General features: G+C 45.0%; 1 protein-coding gene across 7 annotated transcripts in view; it reads right to left on the bottom strand.

The window, feature by feature from the left end:
- RERE (arginine-glutamic acid dipeptide repeats) overlaps positions 1-18787 on the bottom strand; it is a 288010-nt gene extending 269223 nt beyond the window's left edge. For 4 of the 7 annotated variants that reach the window (XM_075839693.1, XM_075839692.1, XM_075839695.1 and 1 more), the window contains exon 1: positions 18460-18787. The gene's annotated coding sequence lies outside the window, so the exon portion shown is untranslated. The remainder of the gene's footprint in view (positions 1-18459) is intronic. The other 3 variants (XM_075839697.1, XM_075839700.1, XM_075839698.1) reach the window with 1 other exon arrangement.
- Positions 18788-22108: the final 3321 nt, after the last annotated feature.

Raw genomic sequence — 22108 nt, 5'->3', positions numbered from 1 at the left:
CGCGCCGTTTTCGGAGCTGTTTTCATTGGAGTCTATGAGAAAACCGCTCCAAAAACGTCCAAAGAAGTGTCCTGCACTTCTTTTTACGAGGCGTAATTTTACGCGTCGTAATTGCCGTACGACGCGTAAAATTACGCGTCGTGGGAACAATACAGCGTTATACACATAGAAAGTAATGGGCAGATGTTTGACAACGTATTTGAGACGTATTTTCAGACGTAAAACGAGGCAAAAAACGCCTCGTATACGTCTGAAAATAGGTCGTGTGAACCCAGCATAAGGGTATGTGCGCACGTAGTGACCAAAAACGTCTGAAAATACAGAGCTGTTTTCAAGGGAAAACAGCCTCTGATTTTCAGACGTTTTTTGAGCAACTCGCATTTTTCGCTGCGTTTTTCGCGCCGTTTTCGCGGCGTTTTTTACGTCCGTTGTTGGAGCTGTTTTCATTGGAGTCTATGAGAAAACAGCTCCAAAAACGTCCAAAGAAGTGTCCTGCACTTCTTTTGACGAGGCTGTATTTTTACGCGTCGTCATTTGACAGCTGTCAAACGACGACGCGTAAATGACAGGTCGTCTGCACAGTACGTCGGCAAACCCATTCAAATGAATGGGCAGATGTTTGCCGACGTATTGTAGCCCTATTTTCAGACGTAAAACGAGGCATAATACGCCTCGTTTACGTCTGAAAATAGGTCGTGTGAACCCAGCCTAACACTGCAAAATAATTTTAACAAAATGGACCTACACGTGAAAATAAGCAGTAAAGCATTGCATGTAAAAAGACACATAAAGAAAGTGATTTTAATAGACTAGCCAATAATAAACCTGTCAATTAAATAGAAACAATAATGTTATCAAAACTTAACGCAAAATGCCCAACACCCAAATGAGGCAAAGAGTTAGGGTATGTTCACACGGCCAAATTTCAGACGTATACGAGGCGTATTATGCCTCGTTTTACGTCTGAAAATACGGCTCCAATACGTCGGCAAACATCTGCCCATTCATTTGAATGGGTTTGCCGACGTACTGTGCAGACGACCTGTTATTTACGCGTCGTCGTTTGACAGCTGTCAAAACGACGACGCGTAAAAATACAGCCTCGTCAAAAGAAGTGCAGGACACTTCTTTGGACGTTTTTGGAGCTGTTTTCTCATAGACTCCAATGAAAACAGCTCCAAAAACAGACGTAAAAAACGCCGCGAAAACGCAGCGAAAACGCCGCGAAAAATGCGAGTTGGTAAAAAAACGTCTGAAAAGCAGGGTCTGTTTTCCCTTGAAAACAGCTCTGGATTTTCAGACGTTTTTGTTGACTACGTGTGAACATACCCTTAGGGTATGTTCACACGCTTAACAAAATACGGCTGAAAAACGGCCTAAAAAAAAGGCTCGAAAAGTGACATGCAGTTCTTTTTACGGGGCGTCTTTTTACGTACCGTAATTTGAAAAGGAGACGTAGAACACCACCCCGTCGGAAGAGAATGCCGTATTTCCCATTGAAATCAATGGGCAGATGTTTGTAGGCATTCTGCTTCCGATTTTTCAGCCGTTTCTCGTTTTAATAGGGGTTTAGCCATGGGGAAATTCAAATATCGCCGGTTGCTTGCTGAGGTGTCACCAACAGGTGTCGTTTGCCAAGAAAAACGTCCACTTCTCCTTTCCCCATTCTGTAAACAGCGCCTGTGTTCTGCTGACAGTATTGTGGGGCAGCAGCTGCAAGAAATAGGATTTCTCCAATTGCTGCTTTTCCCTAATATCTGATTGGCTCCCACTTGTAACGAAAATATTCAGGTAATAGAGAACCGCTGTATATGCAATTGCCTAAGCGAAGGTTGACCAAACCTACAGCCTTCACTGTAATCTAGGGCGGTAGTCTCGAACCTGTAGCTTTCCAGCTGTTGCAAAACTACAACTCCCAGCGTGCCCTAAAAAAAAGCAGATTCCCTTTAAAAGGTTTAGCAGGCAGATCTTGCAAACTAGACGGGAACAGAGTTACTTTTTCCAGTAATGTTTCATAAAAATTACTTTTCCATGTGGAAGCCCAGACAAAGTGTACTGTACTGAGAAAATATAGTATATAGGATATCTCCATATGTGCCAAACAGAGCAGCAGCCACAGTAGTATCACAACAACAGAAAGCAGTGACATCTCAAATCTCCCAAACCACATCTGACAAAATCTATAGACAAGTCATTTGTGCAATCCAAATAACGGGCGCAGGAGTCCTTTCAGATATAGTAGTAAATAGAATCGTCATTCAGTCATATAGAATGAATGGCAGAATGTGTGCATTTTACTTTTTCCCTGCTTGGTGGTTGCATTCTATGTTTGAATTATGTTTAGAAAAACACAGAACAAGCCCCACAGTGTAAGCAATGCCTTTAAGCTTTGTATCACTGCAGAAATTTCATGTACAGTGCCAAAGCAAAAAGACTAGTAAATGAACAGACCCTATACTATGGGGCAGATTTATTAAAAGTGACGTTTTATGCACCGGTCTTAATACAAAGACCGCTGGAGTATCAACACGTTTTGGCCCAACATTTAGCGTGCACGTTGGGGAAGATCCCTACCTACACGCTAAACGTGTCCATAGGGCGCAATTAGCCCGACGGAGTCCAAAAGAAAGAGTCCTTTTGGCTCCGTCGGGCTGGTATACGTCAGCATACCTTTATTTTTGGAAGATGGAATAGCGTACGATACTACACTATTCCTTTAGCCTGATGGAGTCCAAAAGAGTGCCCTTTTGGCCTCCGTCGGGCTGGCACCACGCAGTATACATATTTTTGTTACACAAGAGCCTATGTATAACAGATGTCATAGATATACAATGAAAATATACCTAGGGGAGCTTTTTCCAGGGCCGGAAATCCCGGGAAGAAAACCAGGTAGCGTTTGGCTTGGAGATTCTGGCCCTAGGGAAGCCCCTCACATCAGTGTACATGTATGGACAGTAATGTCAGGGGCTTTCAACTACCTAGTCCCCAACCAAAGAATCTGTAGCACTCTGGCCAGGGACTCCGGAACTGGAGAAGCCCCTGACGTTACTGTCCATATATATCTCGGATAGCTGCCACCAGGTGGCTAAGACATGACCGCGACATTTCTAAAAACCGTGCCAAAATACTGTTAGAAAAATATTAGTTTTACTTGCAATACCACACGGCTATGAAAAATAAAATTTGAAAACCGCGCCAAACAGCACACTGGCGCGGCTTTTAGCCACCCGGCGGTAAGTATGTGAGACTACCATTTTCAAAGAATTATTGCCTGTCCGGCATGGCGTAATAGGCGTACACTGATGGCAGACCTGAGGGACTTTGTTAGGCCCCCTAGATAACAGGGTAACTCATTGGCACTCCGCGGTCGCTTCACAGGGTGCTTAAAGGGAACCTGTCACCAGCATTTCACCTATTAAACTTTACTTCTCCCTCACTGGCCGCTGCTATAAAAAGTTCATTGCCGTTATCCCCGCTCCTAAACTCCTCTTCGACTGTAAATATCGGTCTGCAAACGTTTTGCGCCTTTTATCGTAATTATGCGGTGTCCCTTTGTGCGCACACACCAAAAGAGGACATCAATGCACAAGCGCAGGATTTTGTGTGCTGGGGGAAGGCGAGGAGCTGTCAATCAAAAGTAAGGAGGCGAAGTAAACTTGGAAAGACTTGAGGAATGAAGATATGACTCTTTCCAAACGAGGATTTGACTCTTCAAATGAAGATCTGACTCTTTTCTGCTCATTAGCATACAGTGTGGGAACACTAAAAAGCTAAATACTAAAGCTACAGAGCCGACTAAGAAGATAATTATAGGTTATATAGAAATGATTTTTCACCCACTACCACCAGGTATAGTCGGTTTAATAGGTGAAATGCTGGTGACGGGTTCCCTTTAAGTGCCGACAGAGGGAGCCCTTCCGTCTGTTAAGTTCCTTAGAAGCCGCTGTCACTATTGACCACAGCAGGGGAGTGAAGGGGATAAAAAGCCAAGATCAGAGGTTTCTCGGAAGCCAACTATTACCACAGGTGCCAGGCCTTCAATAACCAACGGGCTACCATTCTTGATCGCATGGCACAGCTCTTATTTCCATGCAATCATCCTGACATAAACATACATCCTTGAGCCTCGAGGTAAGGCAAATCAGGATTCATGAGGAGTGGTGATGAGGGGTTAAAGCCATCAAATACATTCAGGGACAAAAATCAAATGACTGACTTCTGTGACCTAAGGTATTCCCAATAGTAAAAAAAAAAAAATTAAAAAAATCACCAGGTAAAAGATGTCCCGTCACAGACATTGATGGTGAATAGCTAGGAATACAGTCAATGGCTGTCTATCCGGCTGCCTGGAAAATGCTGAGCGGAGATGACAAGAAAAAAGGGCATGGCGCTATCCTAGAGCCACTGCCACTTCTCTCTAGCAAAACAGTGGGGCTCAGAGCAGTTGGAGCCCTGCTAATCGGGCATTGGTAGCATATCATAGCTATATGCCACCAATCTGTTTGAGGAGACGACCCCTTCAATGCATGTATGCACTCACCATAAATAATCAATTTCTCGAGTTTAACATGAAAGTGACCCTGTTTGTTACCTAGATCAATAGAAGATGCCACATAATAAACAAACTGGCAAGGCCACCTATCATTTATTTGGACTCTGATCATACTGGCATAACAGATTTTTTCTCTCTTTTTTTTTTCTTTACAGTACCCATGGCTGATCTGATGAATCTGTTATAATCGATCATGACCAGAATGGTGGTAGTAGCACTGTAATATACTATAAGTATATTGATAATTATGCAAATATACAAAAACAACAACAAACATCTCACGCAGCAGGCGCCAACCCTGGCCGCATGGATTGGATGAAGTTTTTAAAAAGATTGTTAATTGGCCGTACGATTTTGTAAATCGCAAATCCATGCAGCCATGGACAATTAGGCTAGGACTACACAGCGATTTTGGCCCCCGACACAGGTCGGTTGGCCAAAGATTGCTGCGTCGTGCTGACTCCATTGCTGGTAAGAAAAGTGAATGTGGTAACTCTGCGACCTGCAAGTTGCCATGACCGCAAAACCAGAGTCGCAAGGAATCAAAACCCACCGGATTCCTTGTGACCGTGGTGTCACAGTCGTGGCAACTTGCAGCTCGCAAAGTGACCACACATTACCTGCGATGGAGGCAACAGGATAGCAATCTTTGGCCGTGCGGCCTTTGTCACGTCAAAAGTCGCAGTGTAACCCTAGCCTAAATAGCGGTGCGGTTTTGCAGGTAAAACTGCCGTTTACCTACAAAATTCTGCGGCCAATTAACAATTATTTGAAAACCTCGCCCACACCGCACGCAGCCTGGGTTTGTAGATGTTTCTACGTGGGATATCAAAGATGATCTAAAGTTCATGCTCAGTTTTTTTTTTTATAATATCCTAAAAAAAAACAAAACATGATTTTAAGCAATTGTCACGTTTCTTCCTCTTTTGGCAGACGTCAATATATGCAGAAACATTTGTCTACAGACTGCAGAATCAGCAGCTACGACACTTTGCCGTCACATCATAATACAATACTGCCCCTTCTTCAACATTTTGCTGAAGTTTTAAGTTGTTGCAACTGAGCTGTATTATTAGAGGTCTGTCAGTCAGCACGGTGTTTAGCCAGTCTTACCAGTAAACTAATACAACTGGTCATTTTCCATCACTACTTTTTCCAACTTGTTCTGTAAGGCGGAATTCACACGACAGGTTTTCCTGGCCGGGTGCCGGCCGTTCATAAATCGGCCGGCACCCGGCTGCATTAGGAACAATAGACCCCTAATGGGGCTATTCACACTACAGATTTTTTGACGGCCGGTAAAACCGGCCTTCGAAAAATGGGACATGCCCTATTTTCGGCCGGGGATTTCGCTACAGGAGAAGTGAGTGACTACACTGTCCATATACGGACACAGCGACGTCACTCACTTCTGAAGCGGAATTCCCGACCTGTGGCAGGGAATTCCTCTCCAGGAGAAGTCAGTGACTACACTGTCCATATATGGACATTGAAGTCAGTGACTTCTCCTGGAAGGGGGGGGGGGGGGACTTGCTGGCATCACCTACAGGGGACTTGGTGGCATCACCTACCAGGGGGGCTGGGTGGCATTACCTACCAGGGGGGCATTATCTACAAAGGGCTGTGTGTGGCAACAAATTGAAATGAAATTCATCCGATTTTAAAACAGACAGGGAAAAAAACGGATGCAAATCGGGTCCAAATCGGCCGGTAAAAACGGCAACACGGCCCGGAACGGAATCGGAACGGATGCAAACCGGCCGGGAAAATCGGCCAAAAACGGACGATTTTCCCGGCCGACACTCGGACCCTGTCGTGTGAATGAGGCCTAAGGCCTCATTCACACGGCAGGGTTTCCCGGCCGGGTGCCGGCCGTTCATAAATCGGCCGGCACCCGGCTGCATTAGAAATAATAGACCCCTAATGGGGCTATTCACACGACCGATTTTTTGACGGCCGGGAAAACCGGCCGTCAAAAAATAGGACATGCTCTATCTTCGCCCGGGTACCCGGCCCCCATAGAAGTCTATGGGGCCAGGTAATACACGGCCATCACCGGGATGTGTCCCGAGTGATGGCCGGGTTTTCCGGAGCTTGCGCTCTATCTCCTCCTCCTCACAGCGCAGAGTGCATGTGAGGAGGAGGAGTTGATGCCATTCTGACGAATGGCATCGCTGTACACTGTGTGGCAGGGCCGGGGTGTACAGCAGGTGGAAGGGAGCGCTGCGCTGGCTCCCTTCCCCTGCTTGAAAAGCACCCTGGCCCGGCGACACCTTCGATGGCGCCGCTAGCAGCTGCTGCGGCTGCCACTACTGTAGCGACGCCAATATAGCAGAGCGGGGAGGTATCTCCCCGCTCTGCTATGTGCTAGCCGCACTTTAGCTCCTTGAAGGAGCGGAATCCCCGTGTGTTCGGGGATTCCGCTCCTGGACAGAGCGCTTGATGTCTCTGTCCATATCTGGGCAGTGACATCAGGGGAAACTCCTGAAGCGGAATCCCCGAACACATGGGGATTCCCCTTCAGGAGTTGCCGCTGATGTCACTGTCCGGATCTGCCCGGCCCGGCACGGATGCAAAACTTAATGCAAACCGGCCGGGCAAAATGGCCGATTTTACCGGCCGACACTCGAGCTCGGGAACGACCCGGTCGTGTGAATCCCGCATAAGTCTCCATTGTTGAACAGCATCTGCCAACTAAATGTAATGTAATTTACTTACAAAAGACTTTGCAATAATGAAAGAATGAAGGCTATTCTAAAATAGAAAGAGTATGAACAATGCACCAGGAACACAAAATGACAATCATTCTGCAGTGAAGTTCATATCCTACAGGACTACTCACATACAAGGACAGCAAGGAAGGACAAAATAATGTACTTTGTAGGAGCCAATTTGATCTAGAGGTTGTCTCGATTAAGACATACGGATATTTAAAAAAAATAAAAAATAAAAAAAAAAACACAATTAAAGGGCTTGCTCAGTTTTACATTAATGTAAAACTGAGCAAGCCCTTTAATTGTGTTTTTTTTTGTTTGTTTTTTAAATATCCTTTACGGACCCGAACATGCTCGTGTGAATCCAGCCTTACATTTTCCAAAGTGGCCCTGTTTCCAGATCCTGTCGTGGGGAACTTGACTGGTGACGTCACTCTCTGCACTGGCTCTGGCCGCTTTGTTGATCTTGAATTCTTTGCCGGGTATACGACACGTCACTTGTGACGTGGTGTGTATTGGCTTGTTCTGCTTCACAGCCCGTAATGCGCATGCGCTGTCACTGCTGTTCGCGATGACAGCAGGGGCCGCGCATGCACGTTACAACAGAACAAGCTGATATACACCACGTCACAAGTGACGTGTCGTATACCCGGAAAAGAATTCAAGATCAACAAAGCGGCCAGAGCAGAGCGTGACGTCACCCGTCAAGTTCCCCACGGCAGGATCTGGAAACTGGCCCACTTTGGAAAATATAAGTATATTACAAATGTATTTACGTTTATAAATGACAAGCATTAACACAAAGTCATTAAATCTCGGACAACCCCTTTAATCACTATAAGGCCTGATTCAGACAAGCGTGTCCGTTTTGCATCCGCAAAAAAAATGGATCGTATTTAATGCATTTCAGTTCCGTGTGCCATCAGTGTGCATTCCGTATGGCATCAGTTTTTAATGTCAGTGTTGGGTGCGCATTTTTTTTTTCCTCAGCTTTTCTTTAGCAACTGGTGTGCGTGAAACATGGACAGCACACAGATGACGTGATTGTGACATTTTCATAGACTTCAATGGGCGACGTGGTCCGCAAAAACGAACCACAATAGGACATGCAGTGAGTTTCATGGAACGGAAACACGCTGCGTGAAAAATAACAGACGTCTGAATAGCCCCATTGAAATTCATAGGTCCGTGTGCGGTCAGGTTTTTTGTTTTTTTTTCTAATGGAGAGCACACTGATGTATAACACGCTCGCCTGAATAAGGCCTAACGACGAAAAGTTTTACAACTTTCTAATATACTTTATGTTAATTCCTCACCTTTTTCAAGATATTAGTTTGTGGTCAGTGAGAACACTTGGTTACAGGCTAGCTGGGAAGTGGATACAATTGTGTCCAGTCTAGGCAATGCTCTCCAGACTGATACATTGTAGCAAACCAGGAGAGATATGTGCACCTGCTACCAATGTGCATTTTCAGCAGATTTTATCTGCACAAATAAGCCAAAACGAATACACCTAATGTCCAGTTCACACTGGTGCCATGGATTCCATTGTTTTTATTGGAAAAAAAAACAACAAAAAAACGGAAACCTAGCGAACGGAGACAAACAGAAAACAAACAAAAGAATTACCAATGAAGTCAATGGTAATTCCAAAAGAACCGTTGCTTTCCATTTATTCTTTCGATCCTCTCTTACTCTAAACGGAAGATGGCTAAACGCATACGAACGCTAGTTGAACTTAGCCTAACTTTACAAAACACCAAGAGCAGCTTATGAAGGTGTAAATCAGGGGTGGGGAACGTCCGGCCTTAGGGTATGTTCACACGCTTAGCAAAAAATGTAAAGCGAAAACAGCTCTTGATTTTCAGATGTTTTTGTAACAACTCGCGTTTTTCGCGGCGTATTTTACGGCCTTTATTGGAGCTGTTTTTCAATGGAGTCAATGAAAAACGGCTCCAAAAACGTCCCAAGGGACATGAACTTTTTTGCGGGCGTCTTTTTACGCGCCTTATTTTGACAGCGACAAGTAAAATTAAGCCTTGTGTGAACAGAACACCGTAAATCCCATTGCAAGCAATGGGCAGATGTTTGGAGGCGTAATGGTGCCGTTTTTTCAGGCGTAATTCGAGGCGTAAACGGCCCGAATTACGTCTGAAACCACTGCGTGTGAACATACCCTTATACGGCCCACAGGATCATTTGGTCCGGTCTGACCTCACTCTGACCGCCGCAAATTCCACTCGATCACTCACATTTAAGAGGCAAGTATGGCGGGGGCAGCCTGAGTGAGGTCGGTACGTCCCGACCCAAGAGTGGATCAGTCCGGTCACATGATCGGAGTCAGTGACGTGAGGCCAGGCGACTGGACTGTGCCGGCCTAAGGGTATGTTCACACACTAGACTAAAAACACAGAGCTGTTTTCAAGGGAAGCCACTCACGGTTTTCGCAGCGTTTTTTACGGCCGTTTTTGGAGCGGTTTTAAAGAGAGAGTCTATGAAAAACTGCTCCAAAAACGTCCCAAGAAGTGACCTGCACTTCTTTTTCGCTGCCTTTTTTTTTTTTACGCGGCCGTTTTTCAAAATGGCCGCGTAAAAAAACGGCCCATTGGAACAGAATGCCATTTCTCCCATTGTAATCAATGGGCAGAGGTTTTTCGGCGTTTACGGCCCGAAAAATGGCTGAAAATAGGCCGTGTGAATATACCCTCTGAGTGGATCAGTCCGGTCACCTGACCTGAGTCAGTGACGTGAGGTCAGGTGACCGGACTGGTCCACTCCCGGGTCGGCAGTGGTGTAGCTATAGGGGTCAAAACGATCACAATTGCGACCTGGCCCCTAAGTCTATGGGGTCCGCAGGGCCCCCGTTGCCACACAGTGCTGGTCGCCCTGGCCTCGCTTCCAACTGAATCTGCGTCCACAAGACTACATTCAGCTTGGTACAAAGGCTCCAGCAATCACTGTGCGCGAGCGGCTCGGCGCAGGCAGACGCAATGTAGTGATGTCACCGTGCCTGTGTGCGCCGAGTCACTCACAGCGCAGAGGAGAAGGATCCTCCACCCTTCGTGGGAATGGAGAGAAGTGTTATTGTTTTTCTATTAGGTACATACCTATGGGGGCATTATACTGGGTATGGAAGGGGGGGGGCTCAAATGGTAGCTGCCGAGTGGGCATTATACTGGGTACGGGACAGCTAAGGGGGGCATTATACGGTGTATGGGAGGAGGCTCATATGGTAGCTGCTGAGGGGCATTATACTGGGTATAAGACAGCTATGGGGGGCATTATACTGTATGGGGGGCATTACACTATGGGGGGCATTATACTGTATGGGGCAGCTATGGGGGGGCTTTATACTGTATGTGGCAGCTATCGGTGGCAATATACTGTGGTGGCAGCTATAGGGGCATTATTAAAAATTGATAATTTTGTACGGCCCACGAATGATGTTATAAATATCCAAATTGCCCTTGGCAGAAAAAGGGTTCCCCACCCCTGGTGTAAATGAACCAGTGTCAGGCACAGGTTGTTTGTTTATGCTGAATTTCTACTATCCAATTAAACCTGCTATTACCTGTTGACGATGAGAAACCCAAACATTATTTGTAGAGTAAACAGCCTTCACACAGACACGTATCTGCTCTCATTGTCGGTTGGCCGGGATGCACTGTTGGTTTTGTAGAGTATCTTATTACTTTTATAGTTTTAGGCCTCATGCACATGGCCGTATTGGTTTAGCGGTCCGCAATACCATGGGTCCGTTGCGGTCCATCACACTGCAAAGAAAAAAACGTTGTTGTGAATCCATGTGTCACCCGGACTCACGGATCCACAACAATTCACCAGTATTGGTGAATCGGTAAATTCAGACCGTAAAATGACTTGTCCTGAGTTTTTGCGTTGTGGATTTGCGGCTCCCGCACTGATCCGCGCAAATCACGGTCATGTGCATGAGGCCATAGAAAAGAATGGGTCAGCAATTTATCTGCAAAAACGTGGATAAATTGGGGCCGCAAAAATGAAGTAATGTTCATGAGACATAAACCTGGGTTTTCAAGCTGCGGCTTTGGGCGTTTTATTGCAGCGATCTCCACAAAATTGCAGCATAACAAATCCTTCCTGCAGCATAACAAATAAGCCTTATCCTTCATGAAGTCAGCAGCAATCTGAATGCATTAGATACTTAATTTACATTCACATATTAAAAACCATCAGTGGTGATTTAACTGATTGCGTGAAGGCCGCATCCGGCCCCCATGTGGATCTAATCCAACCCCCGACATAGTCAATGAGTCAAACCAAGCAAGAGAGGAAATCAATGGGAAATATGTACAATACAAAGATGAGAAAGGAAGACCTAATAAAAACCTGGAGGACTAAACCGCAAAAGGCAAAGAAAAATAATCTGTATGTTTCTTGTAAACCGACAAGTAAAATACTATACAGGGAAGCATGCGAATACGACCCAGGACACTTAGGCCTTATTTACACGAACGTGTAGAACATCCATGTGACGGCTGTTGAAACAACGGCCGTCACACGGACCTTTGTAATTCAATGTGTCCGTTCACACAGACGTTGTTTCAACGGACTGTGTGAAGGGTCCGTGAGAAAATAGGACATGTCCTATTTTTTCACGCTTCACGCATCCCTCCATAGACTCTAATCTATGGGGGGTGCGTGACATCATGTCCCGCAGCGCAGAGCACGGATGCACCTCGGATGGAAAAAACTGCAGTTTTTCACGTCCGAGATGCGCAACGCTCGTGTGAATCCGGCCTTATATGGGTTTTTAAGTATGTAAAGCTTAGTAATTGTATAATAATGCAACTTTCTAATATACTTTGTGTTCCAATCTCATGTTCAAAATTTCTGCTTGCTGCCAGTGAATGAGAATTAGGTTGTTTAGCTCACAAATGATGGCATAAACTGGACATGACCAAAGCAAACCCTACGGAGCCGTTCAACCTCCATGTGCTGCCGTACAGGAGATATTCTATCAAGTGCTGTAGTTATGGAGATATTCTCAGATCCTGTTGTTGGCTTGTTGTGGGAACTGTGTTTTTCCTGTCATCTTACGACAATCTGAATGCGGTCTTAGGACCTCCTGCACACAGCCTATATGGCATCACCTGGAGTCACAAAGGCTCAGTACGGCTTCTGAAAAAATGTTTGGATGCCTCCTTAATAAGCTTGAAGCATAAGGAGGTACAATATATTCCCACATACTTCTATTACAGCTCTCGCAGCTTGTAGGATTGTGTGCATGAGCCCAATGTGCGGAAATAGAATTATTACCAACTTTACAGAAGTGAAAGCAAGGATTAAAGGGGTTTTCCGGGACATTTAAAAGGCTGGCTGAAGGCATGGAGGAGTTAACATTACAAAAGTAGTTATATCCCGCTAGTAAATCCCCCACCGCTCCAGCAGCGCTGCTTCCTCCCAGTTTACTTTTACAGGAAGGGATGGTGTCCCGTTCCACCCATGTGACCGGTGCAGGCAATCACTGGCTTCAGTGGTGCATCATCGCTGAGGCTAGTGATTGGTTGCGGTCATCACATGGATGGAACGGCGCATCATTACTTCCTGTAAGTGTAAACAGACCGGCAGAGACCATCGAATCGGCGGCCCGGATTTACCAGGTGAGTAATACTTATTTTGGCACATCCTCTGACGGCAGACTGTTTTAAATGTCCTGGACAACCCCTTTAAATATTTACTGTGGGCTTTCTTGGTTCTTGTAAAAAGCAAAATAACGTCCTTGTATTATCACATAGTCAGGCCCCATGCACACGACCGTAGAATTCAACCGTAATTACGGAACCATTAATTTCTATGGAACATGGACACCTTCCCGTATATTTACAGGAAGGCGTTGGGCCGTAGAAAGGCTCCACAAAAGATAAGACATGTCCTATTTTTTTTCTTTTTACAGATGCGGGTGGCTGTCCGCGGCCGCGCTCATAATGATTACAGGCACAGTTGTGTGCATGGGGCCTAAGTTTACATAGCTATCCCCAAACAGAATAAATATAAATTTGGCGAAGACAGCACACTAACTTAGTGACATAAGCAAAAGTTCCTGACATAAGCCTAATAGAGATGAATGGTATACATAGGACAAATATGAAATACACCAGCAAACGTATAAATATTGCAAAGAAGATCTGGTATAGTGATCACCATCACCCACAGGTCTTATCCTGAACAACATTTAGAAAAAAGGGAGACCCATGGCCTACAATTGACCTCTTCTCCTCCCATTCATTAAAGGGGCCGCCTCGTATACATGGTCATATAACAATCCTGCGTCACTATCACGTGACATTTTACAGTTGTTTTTAATAAGCATTGTCATCATTCTGAATAAACACTTGTAATTAGCCAAGAAGCCTTCAGGTCAATGCTATTGTTTTACACATAATGTGGTAGGAGAAATATTGTAGAGAGCAGCACATGCCACAGCGAGGATCGTGTATCACTAAAGGCATCCTCCATATTCCCAAACGTGTCATATCACAATTTTAACAAATGTGGTGCATACAAAAGGGTTTATATCTTCTGCACTGCCAAATATGACTGAGATTTGTCTTTAGGACTTGTTCAGACTTTGCAGCTTTACCACCACCTGACTGACATTTCTTTTTCCATCAGCGGTCATGCTACACTGACCTGAATTGGATTATAAAAAAAAAAAAAATCAGTACGGGACAGTAGTTCCACGGAGAGGCAGGGACTCCTAGCGTCGTACATAACTATGATGCTAGGAGCCCGGCTCCCTGCAGTGTGTTCGGTCCGGGACTAGCGGCCGAAATACGTTCCGTCCTTTACGGACCGAACATGCTCGTGTGAATCCAGCCTTACGCACTTTATGTGACAGATTTGTGCTGGGTTTTTCTCTCAAATTTTATCCTGTGCAGGGCAAAGAGTAAAATCTGTGGCATTATCCGCTGCAAAATCAACAAGGATTTACGGCCAAATCCTTGGCGACAAAATCCAGCCACATGTGAACTTAGCTTAACCGTCAATGTGTTATATATTACACAGAGTGGTGGACAAGACACTGCACAGTTTAGGAACCGCTTACACCATTAACTTTTATAGACAGCAATAGAAACAACCCAAAAAGTTGTGCCAGTAGGCAAATTGTGATCAATTCATCAAAACTACTGCAAGGGCGAAGTGGGAGAAGTGCCCAATCAGATCCCAGCTCTTATTTCACAGAGGCCCTTTGGAAGATGAAAGCAACAGCCTGATTGGGTGCTATGGACAACCGCTCCACTTCACCCTTACGCTTTTTTGATAAATCTCCCACAATGGCCCTAGAGTTGTTCATCCCTAAGGCCTTATCCACACGTGCGTGAGCAAAAAAACTCGAATTTTTCCGACTGCAAGCATTTATTGGCTTCAACTTTTTTTTCCTGCATTTCTATAGCAACTGATCCGTGAGAAACTGACAGCACACGGATGTCATCCGTTTGCGGCTGTTTTTATCACGCACCCATAGATTTTAATGGGAGAGCACGGTCCATTTTTGTGGACATGCTGCGAGTTTCTCGCAATAGACACAGCCTCCATGAAGAAAAACGGATATGTGAATAGCCCCATTGACTTGTATTGTTAAAACGGACAGCACGCAGATGAGAAATACGTCCGTGTGAAGAAGGCCAAAAAGTGAAGAAAAAAAATAGTAACAATAATTTAACGTTACCACAAAAATTATAATAAACAGTTTATTTTATACGTCAAAGGCCTTGACAGACCACTTCCATGTAAGCACATGATCTTTAGTATTCTTGAATATTTTGACTGATTTGAAAATATCAATATTCATACCTTACCTCTTATTACGTGACAAGACATGACGGCAGTACAAACACAAGATTAGTGGAGCTCAGCTGCATTACTATTTGTCCAGCATTCCTCTTGTGAGGAGTGGTGCAAGTAGTGTGGCCTGGTGCGAATACACAAAACAACGAGAGATAGGCCCAGGCTGAGTGTTTGTCGGCTTCCTGTCACTGGATACACACAAATCTCAAACAAGAAAAAAAAAAGTCACATGATGGCGGTGATTTATGCAAAGCTGGCTTTACCAACTAAGGCCTCATGAGCACCAACGTGTTTTTGCCTCCGCAATTCACCCACAAAAGTGTGGATGAATTGCGGACCCATTAATTTCTATGGGCCCATACACACAACCGTGGTTTACCGTTGCCTGCAAAAACTCAGGACAAGTCATTTTACGGTCCGCAACTGCGGTCCGGCACCATTGAAATGAATGCACATCTTTTGCGTGTATGGTCAGTGATTGACAGCCCGCAGATGACACTCCGCGGCCGACCGTGCCCGTAATCACGGGCCGTGCACACGACTACTTCAGGTTGCAGAATTTTGGTTGCGGAGTTGGCACTGAAATTCTAGAACAAAACAATATAATACTAGTAAATGGGGTTTCAACAAAACTTATCTGCTCACAGTGTAAATAATCTGCAATAGATTCTAGGCATGCTGCGTATTTTCAAAGCTACAGTATGTCCTATCTGTCGTGGAAACATCATGGATTTTAAATCATTACAATGAGTAAAATCTGAGGCTAAATCCACAAGGAAATCCGCATGTAAAACTTGCTGATTTCATTGCGGATTTTGAAGCTGGTTCTACAGCAGTCCATAAAGGTGCAGATAGTCGGTAGAAAATGGTCTAAATCGCGATGTAAAATCTATAGTTTGGGGCCAGCTTTAGATTTTGCCAAGTTTGAACTTTAGCACCAATTATTACGACCATTGAGAATAATAGCTATAGCTATATATATATATATATATACACATACACACACCTCAGGAGCAAACTCGAACATTAGAAGATCAGTCTTTACTATGCTCACAGTCAGCTTTGGCCAAACTTCTACTCGTCACCAAGGTTTCTTTTACCTGAACGGAGCTGGAGATCCTCTACTAGGCCGCAGCTAAAACCTGAGTTAGCCATGACAATGAAGATGAGCTGTCATGAGCCACTTGAGAGTCAGCAAAGGAAATACTTAAAAGTTTAAATTGATAGCATTCCGCTTTCTGATCTGCTGTGGTCCAACCACATTGACCCCCGTGACAGCTAGAACAAAGTGGCAGCAGCGCTGGGAAAGCAATGTGCCACTTCATCTCCTAACTCCACTCAGCTTTGCCAGAAAAACCATTTATAATGGATCAACCGAAAGGCTCCTGGAAAAAGTGGAGACAAAAGTAGCACCGAGCTTTCCTATCAATGTTGACACTTTTTTTTTCTAGTGATCATCAGGGGTCACAGCAGTCAGATCCCTGGTGATTGGACATTGAAAGAATATCCGAGCCACATGCCACCAATATCTATCCTGAGACAGCCCCTTGAATTGTCAATGGCAGCCCACAAAAATAACCTAGCACCGTCACTCGCCCCCCAAAAGGTTGCATAGAAATTATTACGACTACCACTACTGGTGACCACACAATCAGGATCTGCAGGCTAAATGCACAGCAGCAGGTCTCAAGATATTTTAAACTTTACCCTATTAAACAACATTAAAAAGGTAAAACACAAAAACAGAAAACCAACTAAACTAAATTAGAGAATAAGCAAAAAAAACTGACCCAAAACTAGTGTTTGGCAGTGATTACGGCTGTGCTTCGGTACGAGGCAGTAACCAATAGGCAACTGACGCAGGGTTGCATGGAGGACCTCATTTATATATTAAAAAAAAAAAAAAAGTAGAGGAAATACCCATAGCAACCAATCAGATTTCAGCCATCATTCTCTAACTTTTATACTGGAGAAGTGACAGCTGGACGCCGATTGGTTGCTATGGGCAACGGCTAAACTTTTTATCTGCACCCATGACATGTAAGCTGTCACTTTCTTGAGATCTCACAGTCTGAGATGACCATTGAGCAACAGTCGCACTCCACATAAATCAACGGAAAGTGACAATCGCACAACATTTCCACTGACCTCTAAATGGCAAACTGGAATTGAATGAAAGCTGCAAAGTCGTCAATAGCTCCAGCCTTATATTCCCAGCACACCAGCCAGTAGACATAACTTATAAGAAGTCTGTGACAAGTCACTGGAACAAAAATCCTGACACCTAAACCCGGTGTAAACATGAACCTCTGATGCCAAACCGAAAGGTGAAACGTGAAACTCTTGACAGGTAACACAATAGCTCATAAATAAATCACAATAAGATTTCTCCAACTCTCTTTTTTTTCACCGTGCAGGAGCTGGTGACCCGATCTGCAGGTCAAGACATAAGACACATGCGGGAACACAGGGGGCACATAACAGCTGTATCAGTATGGTGGTCACAGATCGCCATGACTACAGATACGTGGACGGTGCCACCTGAGCTGTCATACATGTGAACCATGTTTATCAAAAATTTCAATTCAAAGTTAGGGAACCAATCAGCTCACAGCTGTCATTTTTTTCAGGGGCCTCTGACAGACGAGAGTTGGAATCGGATTGGTCGCTATAACTATGAGAGAAATCTCATTCAGGGATTGTGCCACGCTCACCGTCACAAACAAAATAGATAGTGGCATGAGGTGTAGTAAACATGGCACTCGCCATAGCAACAGTTATCAGCAGCAACGTTGTTAGACATATACGCCAAACTTCTATAGGACTAAGATCGGGGATAAAGCCATACTACATTACACCACAGCGCAAGTTCTTGTCCGTTTACGGTTAAACAGAATATCAACCAGCGAATAGGAAGCCATTTTGAGTCAGGATTGGTTGTTATGCCACCAGCCTCTATCAGTATCAGCGCATATTATGGGTCAGTTTTTCAGTGCATTACGTTACTGAATGGTACATTTTAGCGAGAAGTTAAAACGTAAAAGTACATCGGATCGGATTACCACTGGTTGGACGCGATTGTTTAGTCATCACAGATGCGCAAATTTTCCATATGAGATGTGGCCACCTTATGGTTGTGTTTATGACCATTTTTATAGATAAAGTTGTTTGTAGGGTACACCCCAGGCCTGCATGCCAGGAGGACAATAGGGAATAGTGAGCAATTAAACACACACAAGCAGCCACCCCCTGCCAGACATAAGCTGCTGCTGCTGTTGTAATACCAGCACAGGCCTCTAGGTGTCTGCATGGGAGGGGGTGGAGGGGTTATCCCTCCCTCACCGGGAAGGGGGGTCGGACACTTACCTTCCCAGATGCACTACACCATCAATGAAGGTTTGTGTGGACCCCGCAGAGAAGAGAGAAGGCGGAGGAGGAGGGCGGCCTGACTCGCCTCTGCCAGGACAGCGTACAGTGCTGCCGGGTTGTGTGGAAAGAGGTTCCCCTTGGAGTTTAGTATCCTTGAGGCCTACAGCGGTATCACAGTGAACATAGCCACCAGGGTAGTGAAGCTGTGATGGATGGAGAGGGCCGGCTTCTCCCGGTGCCTGGGACTGACTCAGTGTGTGTGACTCTCTACCAACTGACTCCTCCTCTCCCACCAACCGCCTCAAACCCCGCCCACTCTTAGCAAAGCACCGCCTCATTGGATGATGCAGCGCGCCCGACCCCGCCTATCCTAACGTCGAGTCTGACTACCCAATAACATAGCCAAATAAAGTGATAGAGGAAAAAAAAAAAAAAAAATGAAAGTCAAAGCAAGGGAGAGAAACCAAATGAGTTAGACATCCGGGCCTTTTGTGACGTCACTGCGCAGTGCCTGCCGGGAATTGTAGTTCCAAACTTGCATACAATGCAAGCTGTGTCTGGGAAAGGTTTTGTTATCTCGCATTTCATGTTGTATGACGAATGCTTTAATGTTTATTTTACCTGATTATTCCTCTCAGAAATGGAGAAATTTAGAATGGTTTATTTGTTTTTAACAGCAAAGTGTTAATAAAGTTTGTGTTTGGAAAATGTGATATCGTAAAAATATACCACATAGCTGTATTCTGTGTTCTGTGCACCCTTGTGAGCAGCACTAGGTCGGGGTAGGTTTTCAGCCTCTAGATGTAAACAAGTATATTCCCATTCTCCAACAGCAGAGTTCTTTTAAAAATGGTGAGAAATTAAAACAAAAGTATAAAGTAAGAAAACATTTAATCATACAATAAACTTATTTTAACAAAACCAACTTGCGCATCCATGTACAGTACACTATATGGCCAAAAGTATGTGGACAGTTGTAATTATTGAGGTCAGGAGTTTGAGCTACCCCCATTGCAAACAGGTGTATAAAATCAAGCACACAGCCATGCAATCTCCATAGACAAACATTGCTAGTAGTATGTGTCATACTGAAGAGCTCAGTGACATAGGAGGCCACCATTACCGAAAGTCAGTTGTGAAATTTCTAATTTGCTAGACGTGTCCTGGTCACCTGTAAGTGCTATTATTGTGAAGTGAAAGCATTTAGGAGTGACAATAACTCAGCCACGAGGCGGTAGGCCACGCAAACTCTAAAAGGATTTCCATGGCTGAGCAGTTGCATCTCAGGGTATGTTCACACGACAGCGTGCGTAACGGCTGAAATTACGGGGATGTTTCCGCCTGAAAACATCCCTGTAATTTCAGCCGTAACGGCATGTGCAGGCGCTTGAACGCCGCGTCCATTACGGACGTAATTGGCGCTGCTATTCATTGGAGTCAATGAATAACGGCTCCAATTACGCCCAAAGAAGTGACAGGTCACTTCTTTGACACGGGCGTCTATTTACGCGCCGTCATTTGACAGCAGCGCGTAAATATACGCCTCGTGTGAACAGACAAACGTCTGCCCATTGCTTTCAATGGGCAGATGTTTGTCAACGCTATCGAGGCGCTATTTTTGGACGCAATTCGGGGCAAAAACGCCCGAATTACGTCCGTAATTAGTGCGTGTGAACATACCCTAAGCCTCGGCTCCTTATTTCCATTGACGGGAAATCTTAATGCTTCAACATACCCGGACATTTTGGACATTTGTATGCTTCCAAATTTGTGGGAACAGTTTGGGGTTCGGCCCCTTTTTTTCCCAGCATGACTGTGCCCCAGTGTACAAAGCAAGGTCATAAAGGCATGGTTGGGTGAGTTTGGGGGGGAAGAACTTGACTGGCTGCACAGAGCCCTGACCTCAACCCCATTAAACATAGGGATAATTTAGAACGCCGAACGCGAGCCAGACCTTCTAGTCCAATATCCGTTTCTGACCTCACAAATGCTCTTGTGGCTAAATGGGCAAAAATTCCCACAGACACACTCCAGAATCTTGTGGAAAGCCTTCCCAGAAGTGTGAAGGAGGCCACACAAGGGGTCCCAACTTCTGGCTATATAAGCTGATATTATGCAAAGAATGTTTTTACAAGACAATTATAAACTAAATTACTCAGGCCCCATGCACACGACCGTACCCGTAATCACGGCCCGCGATTGCGGGCACGGCCGGCCGCCGACTGACAGCCGCATTTTCGGGCCGTGCTCCCCTACAAAGTAGGGGAGCACGGCCCGCAAAATGCAAAAGAACGGGCATGTTCCATAATTCCCGGAACATTTCCACGGCACGGACACCCTTCCGTAGCGCTACGGAAAGGTGTCCGCGTTCAATGAAAGTGAATGGGTCCGTTTTTGCGGACCACAATTGCGTAATTGAGCCGTTTTTTCAGACGTAATTCGAGGCGTAAAACGCCTCCATTACGTCTGAAAAGAGGTCGTGTGAACCCAGCCTCACAGTAAGGGTATGTGCACACACACTAATTACGTCCGTAATTGACGGATGTATTTCGGCCGCAAGTACCGGACCGAACACAGTGCAGGGAGCCGGGCTCCTAGCATCATAGTTATGTACGATGCTAGGAGTCCCTGCCTCTCCGTGGAACTACTGTCCCGTACTGAAAACATGATTACAGTACGGGACAGTTGTCCTGCAGAGAGGCAGGGATTCCTAGCATCGTACATAAGAATGATGCTAGGAGCCCGGCTCCCTGCACTGAGTTCGGTCCGGAACTTGCGGCCGAAATACGTCCGTATATTACGGACGTAATTAGTGTGTGTGCACATACCCTAAACACCCAGAATGTTTGGGCTCATCAGGAGATTGTGAAGAAATACTAATAAAGTTATGGAAAATTCAACAAAAATAAATTGACCCAGATTTATACTTTAATGGGGAGTTTCCGCCATTTTCTGTAGTGGGGCTTGCTCAGCTTTTCCTACCACCAGGCCGGGCAGTATACAGCAGTGTACTACATATATATAACCAACTCTGTGGTTTTAAATAATATTTTTCTGTAATAAGGGTATGTTCACACAACCTATTTTCAGACGTAATTCAGGCGTTTTACGCCTAGAATTACGCCTGAAAAGACGGCTCCATTACGTCTGCAAACATCTGCCCATTGCTTGCAATGGGTTTTACGATGTTCTGTTCAGATTGAGGACAGTGCAAACTTTAAAAAAATGAAATAACATTTTCTTACAGACGCTTCCGACGGCAGAAAAAAAAACACCTGTTTTTTATGGACTGTTGGTAAATTTGTGGAAGGTTGGTCTGCTTATTTTCAATAAACAGTATTTGCCATGGGTAGTGTCTGTAATTGCAGCTCAGACCCATGCAAGTGAATAACGAGGAGCTGCAATACCAGACACAGCCCATGGACATTTCTGGGAAAAAAGAAGGCCCATTTTTCTTATGTCATACAACCCTTTACAATTGCTTAGTGCTTTTAGGCTCTGTTCACATTTGCGTTCGAAGCCCCTACTGTAAATTCCGTCAGACTTGATCATGGTAAAAATAGAGCTGCATGCAAAACAATAACGGACACCACGATGGATCCTAATATAAGTTAATAGGTTCTGTTGGCGCTTGTTTTATCGGTGC

Source organism: Rhinoderma darwinii, chromosome 10 (genome assembly GCF_050947455.1).
Source record: "Rhinoderma darwinii isolate aRhiDar2 chromosome 10, aRhiDar2.hap1, whole genome shotgun sequence".
Taxonomy (NCBI): Eukaryota; Metazoa; Chordata; class Amphibia; order Anura; family Rhinodermatidae; genus Rhinoderma; species Rhinoderma darwinii.
This window is presented reverse-complemented; position numbering and strand designations above follow the sequence as displayed.